The following is a 10,413-nucleotide window of genomic DNA, read 5'->3' as shown; positions in this document are numbered from 1 at the left end:
CCGGAAAAACCGATCAATGGGGTCCGAACCGGGCGTAACGCGGATCGTTCGATCCCCATTTTGTCGAACGCTCGAGTAAATAACACGTCTGCAGATGACCCTGTATCGACGAGTATCCGAAACACTTTTCGGTTAGCGATCGCCAAGGAGACGATCAGCGCATCATCGTGGGGGTGATGGATACCTCGGGCGTCTTCTTCAGTGAACGATATGCAATACCTTTCTCTTTTCTTTTCCTTTGATGGCCGATCTATAATCATGAGCTCGGACTGAGGCTGACTGAGTTTTCGTGCGTGATTCCTTCGCGCGTTGTTTGAGTCGCCCCCACATTGTGGACCGCCGATAATCGTCCGGATTTCTTCCATAGGCTGACTCTCGGTCGGGCGCGCCTCGGATGCCCCAGCTTTGACCATATGTTCTCTGAGTCGGCCGTCTTTTATGAGTCGTTCGATTTCTTCTTTTAAGTGACGGCAATCACTTGTGTTATGCCCGTGATCGCGGTGATAATGGCGTACTTATCCTTATCCCGCCGATTAGGATTACTCTTGAGCTTACTGGTTCATCTGGACACCTTCGTTTTTATTTCCATCGGTACCTCTTCCCGAGTCTTATTCCGGGGAGTGTATATGGAAAATTTTCGATCCGGCTTCCTGACTTTCGCTCGTCACGTGCTTGATCCTCTTTGCGTTTCCTTCCCCCCGCCGAGTCGGCTTCTTTTGGCCGACTCTTTGGCCGAGGTTTTAGTTTCACGCAGATTCGTGCTTCCTCGGCGTTGGCATATTTATCGGACCGTGCCATAAACTCTGCGAGTATCGGGCGGAGTTTTGTCTAGAGATGCCAGGAATGGCTTATCCCTAACTCCTTGCATGAGTGCATTGAGGGCCGTTTCTTCCGAATGTTTCCGAACTTGAAGGGATTCGAAATTAAAACGCTTGATGTAATCTTTCAATAGCTCTCCCTGCTTCTGGACTAAGTTATTCAGATGTGCAGGGGGCTTTAATTTTTTCTTTCCGCCGATGAAGTTGGCGAGGAAGGCGTCGCTCAGCTCAACGAATGAACTGATGGACTTTAGCTTCAGCTGTTTGAACCACAGTCGAGCTACATCGGTCAATGTAAGAGAAAAGGCCCGACACATTACTGCATCCGAGGCATCATGGAGTTCCATATAGGTTCTGAAGCACTCAATATGCTCGGTCGGGTCAGTCTTGCCGGTGAAAGGAGCGATTTGAGGTAATCGAAACCTCTCGGGCAATCGGGCTTTCAATACCGAGTCCACAAAGGGGGATGCTTTCGCTTCGGACCCGGTTGAATATACGTTCCGGCCATGCTTTATGTCCGCCATCTCTTTTGCCATCTCTTCCCGCACTTCTTTTTTGAAATTTTGAATGTCGGCTTTCCAAGGTTCACCGCTTTCTGCCGTGCCTTCCATGGAAGGGCGATTGCGCCTTCTTCGTTCTATTTCGTGCCGAAGATCAGTCGGGGGGAGGGAGGCGTTGGCTGAATGCGCTGGAGATGGTTCTGACCCGCCTTGAGGTTGGCTTGGCCGGAAAGACGGCGCCGAAGGTTGAGGATCAACCGCCGCCGTTGGTGTCTCCCCTTGAAGATGCGGGAGTGGTTGCATTTGCTGCTGATACATTCGTTCCAGATCTGCTTCATCGTATTCATATCAGAGCGGATTTTCTGAACCTCCTTGTCCAACCGCCCATCGTCGCGACCCGTCTGATTGTTGCTTGTTCCGGTCGCCCCTCGTCGGCGATTGTTAGGTGGGTTCTGGGCTGCGATTGGACCGGGTGGCCCTGTAATCGCGTTCTCATTCAAATCTTCTTAGGGACCGTCCTTCTAGTCATCACCATTGGACTCGGTATAGAGATACGAGATGGCTTTTTGCACGTTCCCACAGACCAAACTGTTGATGCGATTATCCGGTTCGTCCTCCTAGACCCTTGTATGCCTACAGAAAGAAAACAAAGGAGACCCTGGCTCGAGCAGGGGACCCTCCGATGCCAAAGTCAGGCCTGGACTCGGGGTCTCAAAGTATTGGAAGGTTTTTAGGAGGGATTTGTTTCGTACCTCTCAAGGTGACAAGGGTCCTCCTTTTATAGCTGCTGGGGTCCTCCTGATATTGAGCGCGGGATCTTCTCGGGTCCTCCTGATATTGAGCGCGGGATCTTCTCCTGGTATCACGGAGATAGGATCGTGCCCATCTTGAGCCATCATCCGATCCCGTGAGCTTCGGGGTCGGAGATCTTATCCCAAGATATCCGGGATGAGATCTGACCTAGCGACGGTCGGTCTTGCAAGGCGGTCCACCCGACACACGCCCGGAACGCTGATAAGTCGTTCGAACCGACTCAACCATTGTCTCGGTTTAGCGAACCATGCCTCGGATTTGACGCATCCTTCGGCGACCCGAGGTATCAAGTCCGAGTCCCGAAGCATTAAGTCCGAGTCTTCGGACTTGTATTTTTGCCCCCAACACCCTTTACGCATGATACTAGAGATCCACGTAATATAAGCGAGGAGCATCGTATGTGTAATCTGGTCCATTGATTACAGTTCTAATGCCTAGCAGATGCATGGCTCATGTAATGTTGTATTTTTTTAAAAGAAGGATTAGGCCCAAACTTGATATTTGATGGTTGAAAGTCCCAAGTATTTCAAGATAGGTACTAAAAAGAGTAATCATTGCCTTAATCGGGTGGCTTTAAGGGATAGGCAGGTGATGAGGCAATCGCCTAAGGCTCCCTAATTATGAAGGCCCTATATTATAACAAAATTAAAAAATTTTCATTATGAAGGTCCTATATTATAGCAAAATTAAAATTAAGAAGAAGAAAAAAAGCCTAAAATTTTTGAAATAAAATTTATTCAAAAGCCTACAAAATAGAAACATCTAAAAATTAGTTTATAAATTTAAAATTGAGAATAAAAAACAAATACTAAAAATTAGTACTATCAATAATAACAGTCTAACTCTATCATCTATTTTTAAAATAATAGCATCATTTCTAATAAATTCTTCTCTTAAAACCTATGACCACAACTACCTACTTTATGGTTTAATTTTGAATTTATTATTATTTTTTTAATTTTTTAAACTAAAAGCCCCATTTTTATGACTTGCCTACGGCCCCCAAAAATGTTGAGCCGCCCCCGGCATTAATACAATATGATATAATTCAATGCATTTTTTCAAACATATGTGATTGCATTTGCAATGTATGCAATTGCATTCAGCATATTCACCCAACGGTTAGAAATTAGATTGCTGAGAGCTTTTTTTATTATATAAAATTTAGACTTTTTTCTTATAAAAAGTCAAGTTTTATTCTCAAATTCTTCTTTACTTTTTATATTCTTAAATATCTCATTCTCTCTTACATTCTATATATTTCAACTCTCAAGTTTTAAGTCTTTATGTCCAAGATTCAGCTTCTTTCAAGTTTCAATTAAGAATCAAGATTCATGATATAAGAAGCAAGAAGACATTGAATACCAACCCTCAGGGTGCTTAGTTTTACATTTTTTTTCCATGTAATTTTCTTCATTCTCTCATTCATTCATTTCATTTTCTACATTCTCTTTCTAATTACTATTAGTTAATAATACAATTTAGTAATTTACATTCTCTTATTTCCTTTCGTTTTCTATTTTTAAATTTTTAGATACATTCTCTCATTTCATTTTTCAGTTCTGCATCTATTTCCTCATTCATTTCATTTTTTACATTATCTTATTAGTTACATTCTCTTATTTTATTTTTTACATCTGTCTCATATTTTCATTCATTTTCTAATTCTACATATAGATTCTCATTTCTATAATATACAATTTATATTCATTCATTATCATTTCTTTAATCTATAATTCTACATTCATTTATTCTCACTCTCAACAATCTATACATTCATTTGATCATTTCTATTGAAATTTGAATCTATACTTCTCTCTCTTTCTCTACATTTAAGTTAAGAGATAAGAGTCAAGCAAAATATTTTTTATTTTTACATTTTACAAGCTATAAATCAATATTCAAATTTCAATAATCAAGCAAAAGTTCAGAGAATGCAAGAATCTACATTCTACTACAAGTCTACAACTACAAGATTCAAGATAAGATTGATTGATTGGAGAATTTTGTATTCAAACCATTTTTTGTATAATTGTAATTGCGTAACTCTCTCTCTCTCTCTCTCTCTCTCTCTCTCTCCTCTTCTACTAGAAGTATAAGTGTAACTCTAACTCCCTTTCTTTCTCCTTTTCTTTTCTCTCTCCCTTTCTTCTCTTCCAAGTTCCATTATTGCTCCATTTGTGTGTAAGTCTCTCTCTCTCTCTCTCTCTCTCTCTCTCTCTCTCTCTCTCTCTCTCTCCCCTCTTGTCTTTACTCTTAATTTTAGTTTAGTCTTTTTAGTTCACAAATTATAAGTTACAAGTTATAAAAAGAAAACTCAAATATCATATCTTCTTTTCAATCTTGCTCTTTGAAATTGAAGTCGAATGACTCGAATTGGAAGTATGAGCATTGTGGTAGTGTAACGGATAAGGCTCACATAGTATGTGAGTTATGTAGGTATGTGGGTTTCGATGGCAATGCGAGGCATAAGCAAACATTATACATTTGTCGGTGTCAAATGCAAAAGCATGCGACAAAATTACTCCAAAAATCTAAATGGAAATCGCGAGGTATATGATAAATAATTGAGAAAGAAATGCAATAGTATCTTACACCAATAAGAATATATGAAACAAGATGTGTATGAGAATATAAACGTAATTAATGTAGAATAAGCTAGCTCTACCTCTTGCATAAACAGGCCGGTCTAGGCCACTACCGGCCTAAAAAAGAACTAATGGGCATGGGCCCATGGATAAATGATGTAGACCACACCTTGAGGATTTGGTCTACATCATCTATTCATGGTCCAGGAGCTACGGAGCCACGCTAAAATTTACTCCTGGCCACAAATATTAAGCCCATCTGTGATTTAAGTGGGTCACATTGGGTTTGGGGTTGACACTTAGTGGGTTCCTACTCATGGCTTAGTGGAAGACTTTGTGAGTTTCAACATTGAGATCATAGGTTCAAGTGCCTATTGTGGTGCGTGTGTGTGTAATAGTGGTTGGTGTGAATTTCACATGAACATCATGTAGGCTACCCAGCCACTTACCCCTTTGCACCCCATTGATGGGTTACCCAAGCCACTTACCCCTTTGCTCAAATGACGAACCCCAACTTTGTTCAACTTTCGTTGGACAATTTAACAAATGGTACTTATAAAAAAAAACCTTTTTAAAAAGTTACCAAATGTAAGTTCTATGCTTAGCAGGTAATTCTTGGTACATTTCTCTTATAAAAATTGCACATGTTGAAAGGATTAAAAAAAAAAAAATAGGGTCCCTACAAATCAATCAAGCTAAAATTGATCCATATTCTTACACAGATTGAACCATGCACAACTGCTCTGTTAAGCTTCCATCCATTGCAGAAAATTCAAATAATTACAGACCGGTATGTATTATGGAAAGCCAATACTTTAACTCGGGTGGATCCATTTAAAAATAAAAAAATAAAAAAGGAGAGTGAAATTCAAAGAATTGGTAAGGCAAAAAAAGTGGTCATATCATGCATCCATCCAAACGCACACTAATATCCATTATCCCAAAAGTACAAGTGCACATCCCTTCCCAAAAAATATCTACATCCATACCAAAAGTCACGCTTTATTTTATTCGTTTAAGCTTGATTTTTGCCGGTCCTCAACCAAAACCATTTACGAGAGGAGAAATCAAATTGTGGGCATGGAAAACACATGAGAAATCCTTATGATCAAAATAGACCCGTCCTGTTCAAGAATTTGATTTTGTTGGGCTCAGCCCTTAGCCATTACCAGACTGAAATAGAAAGCTGCCGAACCCAACTGTAATTGGGTTGTTTAGTTTGGGTTGCTTTTTTTTAATTGAAATCATCAAAAGGTCAACAGTTAAATATGCAAATCTTTTAGAGGAAAATGGTTTTACTTTTTTTTTTTTTAAAAGGCAAGGAAAAGGAAAACTATTTCTCCTTTTCTTTTCTCAAGTTGAGGAAAGCATCACACTTCGGCTTGTTTGATTTTCAAATTACAATGTATTTATATTGTAAAATAGCCGTCATTACTTGTAATTATCATTCTTACCCCAAGGCTGATGTTGACAATTCCAGTATTTTGGCACCAAAAGGAGCCCAAAAACATTTTGGGTGTAAAAATTTTAGGGCTCACTGTAATATATATGTTATATTCGTACTATTCATCCGTTCTGCCAGCTCATTTTAAGGCATGAGCCCAAAAATGAGGCAGATCCAAAGCTCAAGTGAGCTACACCACCGTAAACAATGAGAATTGAATGCCTACTGCCCATAACTTCATGGGGCCCACAAGTTTTGAATCAAGCTGATTTTTATGTTTTCCCTTTATCCATGGTTGTATGACCTTATGAATAGGTTGGATGACAAATAAACATCACCATGAGTCCTATAAGGTTTTAGCTTTCAATAATTGAGGCCTGTTAGGATCACTCTTTCATATAATGTGATCCACTTGAGCTTTGGATTTGCTTCAAATTATTTTATTCATGCTCTAAAATGAGTTTGTGGAATGGATGAAAGGCATGGATATAACATATTCATCATAATGGGCTTCCCAATTTTTTAGTATATAGAAGCATATGGAATTTACTAGTGGAGAACCAGCCCGTAGAAGCACCTTATTCTAAATTGAATCAAATAAGAGAAAATGAAAAAAATTCCAAGCAACCACACAAAGAACACATAAATTTTTACGTGAAAAATCTTTGTGATGTAGAGCGGGTTGCGGACAGTTTCATGGCCAAGATGGATCAGAAAAGGCCCGGTCAACGACAGAAGTGATCCGGACCATCGGACCTTAGATCGGGCATATCTCGCAATCCGGAATGAGTTATCTGACGTAAAATATATGATTTTGGGGTAGAACGAGCTACTTTAGCCAACCAACCCCGCTATGCCGGGTTACGCAGCCCAAAATTGTAAAAAACCCCTTGATCGATAGTCGTTTCCCTGTTTTAATTTCGTTTTTACTATAAATGGTAAGTTTTAGTTTGATTATAACTCTTCATCCGTCGGGCTTTAGGAGTTGCGCCCAACGTGAAAAGAGCATAGAATAATTAGGAGAACAGTTTGGTGAAGCCAAATAGGACACTTACTATTTTTGGCCGAAAACCTTGCGCACTAGTAAACATCACGACCGTCTATAAATAGTAAGTTTACTACTTATAGTAAGTCACGGATTCTAGGAGTTTTAGTTGTAGTCTGAATCTGAATTCTTTCCCATTGCTTGGTGCCCCTATTTAAAGGGTTGTGAACTCTTTTTTATTGATTCATTAATCAATTTCGAATTTATTAGAATTTATTTCTATTTTTTGCTGTCTTTCCTCGTAAATTCGAGAAGTCTCTATGAGGAGTCCAGAGAAGTTCTGTGGATTCGGAATAGTTATCCTCTTGAGGAAGACGGTACTCGACCTCACATCCTCCCCTGCGTTAGTTTGGTATCAAAGCAAGGTTTCTCCTTGGATTGATGGCTCCTAACGATGGGTCGGGCAACAATCTCATGGACGATGCTCCAGGGAATTTACCTTTAACGGCGGCAGCTTTCGAAGTAACGCAACGAGAGAATCGACAAGTCATGCAAGGGCTACAGGCTTCCATCGACCGCATAGCGGATCTCTTGGCGGAAACCCTAAGGCAACTCCGTGTTCCTGGTGGTAATCCTCCACCGCCAATTGCTGAAACTCGTAATCGCCCTGATCGCAGGATAGTACCAGCAGTGCATCCAAGGGTCATTCCTGAGGAAGGGGGCTCCAGTGAGGAGAAAATCGATGACATAATCTTTCAACACCCCATACAAAGCGGCGATCGAGTATATCGAACTGATCAACAATTCAAGATGCGAGTTGATATTCATAGCTTCAATGGCCAACTACACATTAAGGATTTCCTCGATTGGCTTTCTAAAGTTTAGCGATTTTTTGACTATTTGGACACCCTGAAGTAAAAAAGGTCAAGCTTGTGGCCTATAAGCTGAAAGGAGGAGCTTCAGCTTGGTGGGAACAACTGCAACTCACGCGAACCAAGCAGATGAAAGCACTAATCCACACCTGGCAGCAGATGAAGCAGCTACTACGTGCACGATTCCTCCCTAACGATTAGGATCAAGTATTATTCCAACAATACCAAAATTATCGACAAGGTAGTCGATCGGTGAGAGAATACGCAGAAGAATTTTACCGCCTGGCGGCGCGTAACAATTTGGTCGAAACTGAATCGCAGTAAGTTGCCCAATTCAACGGTGGATTGCATATGGCTATCCAGGATCGGGTCCAGATACAATCCGTTTAGACGATGAATGATGCGATCAAGTTGGCTACTCGGGCAGAAGAGCAACTTGAACGTCCTAACACACGAACCTATCATACTGCAAGATCCATAAGGCAGGTCTACCCCAGGGAACCCCAAAGTCCAAGAGGAAGGAACCCATAGGAGTACGCACTCAACCTCCTACGTCTGAGAACCGAGATCAGGGAAGCGGGCAAGCTAGACCCCAAAGGGGCGTACCGACTGCTGCTGGTTTAAGTAGAATCCTGAACCCCTATGCTCGGCCAAGGCCCGACAACTGATACCGTTGTGGCCAACCGGGACACCTATCAAATACTTGTCCCCAGCGAAAAGTGAAAAATCTCGCCATCAATGATGATAGTGCTGATAACGCTTATAAAGATTTAAATATTGAAGAACATAAGCATACCACCGAGGACGAGACAGATGATTCAAATTGGATTCAGCAAGATCACGGCGAGTCGCTCGTCGTAAGGTGACTATTATATGCGCCAAGAAAAGAAGTGCATCTACAGTGGCATAACATCTTCCGCACTAGGTATACGGTGAATCGAAAGATTTGTGACGTGATCATTGACAGCGGGAGCAGCGAGAACATCGTCTCCAAGGTCATAGTGGAAAAATTACAATTGCAAACGGAGCGTCATCCCTCTCCATATACAATCGGTTGGATCAAGAAGGTCAGCGAAACAAAAGTAACTAAACGGTGTACTATATCCTTTTCAATTGGCAAACATTATGAGAATGAAGTAGTATGCGATGTGGTTGAGATGAAAGCATGTCACATACTACTCGGTCGGCCTTGGCAATCTGACCGTGACGCCACTCATAAAGAGCGAGATAACATATATATCTTCGTCAAGAACGGCCGGAAGACCATATTGGCCCCTATGGATCCAGAGGGACCACCTGAAACTTCTAAAGTGGATGGACGTTTTTTCTTAACCATACGGGACTTCGTGGAAGAATCCAAAGAAACAGGAAAGACTTATGCACTAATTATAAAATGGAAAGAACTCGAGCCTACCATCATCCTTGAAAGACTAAGACCCCTGCTACATGGATTCAAGGAAATCTGGCCCGATGACCTTCCCGATGGGTTACCCCCCATGCGGGATATCCAACATCATATCGACTTTGTCCCTGGGTCCAGTTTACCTAATCATCCTCATTATCGAATGAGTCCGAATGAGTGCAAGATTCTGCAAGGACAAGTAGAGGAGTTGATCCGTAAGGGTCTTATTCGAGAGAGCATGAGTCCATGTGCTGTACCAGCTCTATTAACTCCAAAGAAAGATGGGAGTTGGCGCATGTGTGTAGACAGCCGAGCCATCAACGAAATCACTTTAAAATACAGGTTTCCTATACCACGGTTGGACGATATGCTAGACATACTTGAGGGTGCAAAAATATTCTCTAAATTGGACCTAAGGAGCGGCTACCAACAGATTCGAATACGGTTGGGTGATGAGTAAAAAACGGCCTTTAAGACCAAGGAAGGATTATACGAATAGATGGTCATGTCCTTCGGTCTTTCGAATGCGCCTATCACATTTATGAGATTGATGAACCAAGTTCTGAAACCTTTCATTGGGCGGTTCGTTGTGGTTTACTTCAATGATATTTTGATATACAGTCAAGACGAAACCACCCATATGGAACACCTCAAGAAGGTCCTTCAAGTGCTCACTAAAAATAAACTATATCTCAATTTTAAAAAATGCAGCTTCATGACTGATAGCCTATTGTTCCTGGGTTTTGTCGTAACATCTACGGGCATTCGAGTGGATGAGGAAAAGGTGAAGGCAATCAGAGAATAGCCAGTTCCTACAAATATTCATGAAGGACGAAGTTTTTATGGACTGGCGACATTCTATCGTCGGTTTGTGAAAAATTTTAGTACCATTGTATCACTAATCACAGATTGCATGAAGAAATGACAGTTTCAGTGGACTGACGAAGCCGATAGGAGCTTTGCCGAAATCAAGCGCAGATTATCTACGACC

Source organism: Magnolia sinica, chromosome 3 (assembly GCF_029962835.1).
Source record: "Magnolia sinica isolate HGM2019 chromosome 3, MsV1, whole genome shotgun sequence".
Lineage (NCBI taxonomy): Eukaryota > Viridiplantae > Streptophyta > Magnoliopsida > Magnoliales > Magnoliaceae > Magnolia > Magnolia sinica.
Note: the sequence above shows the minus strand (reverse complement) of the source record.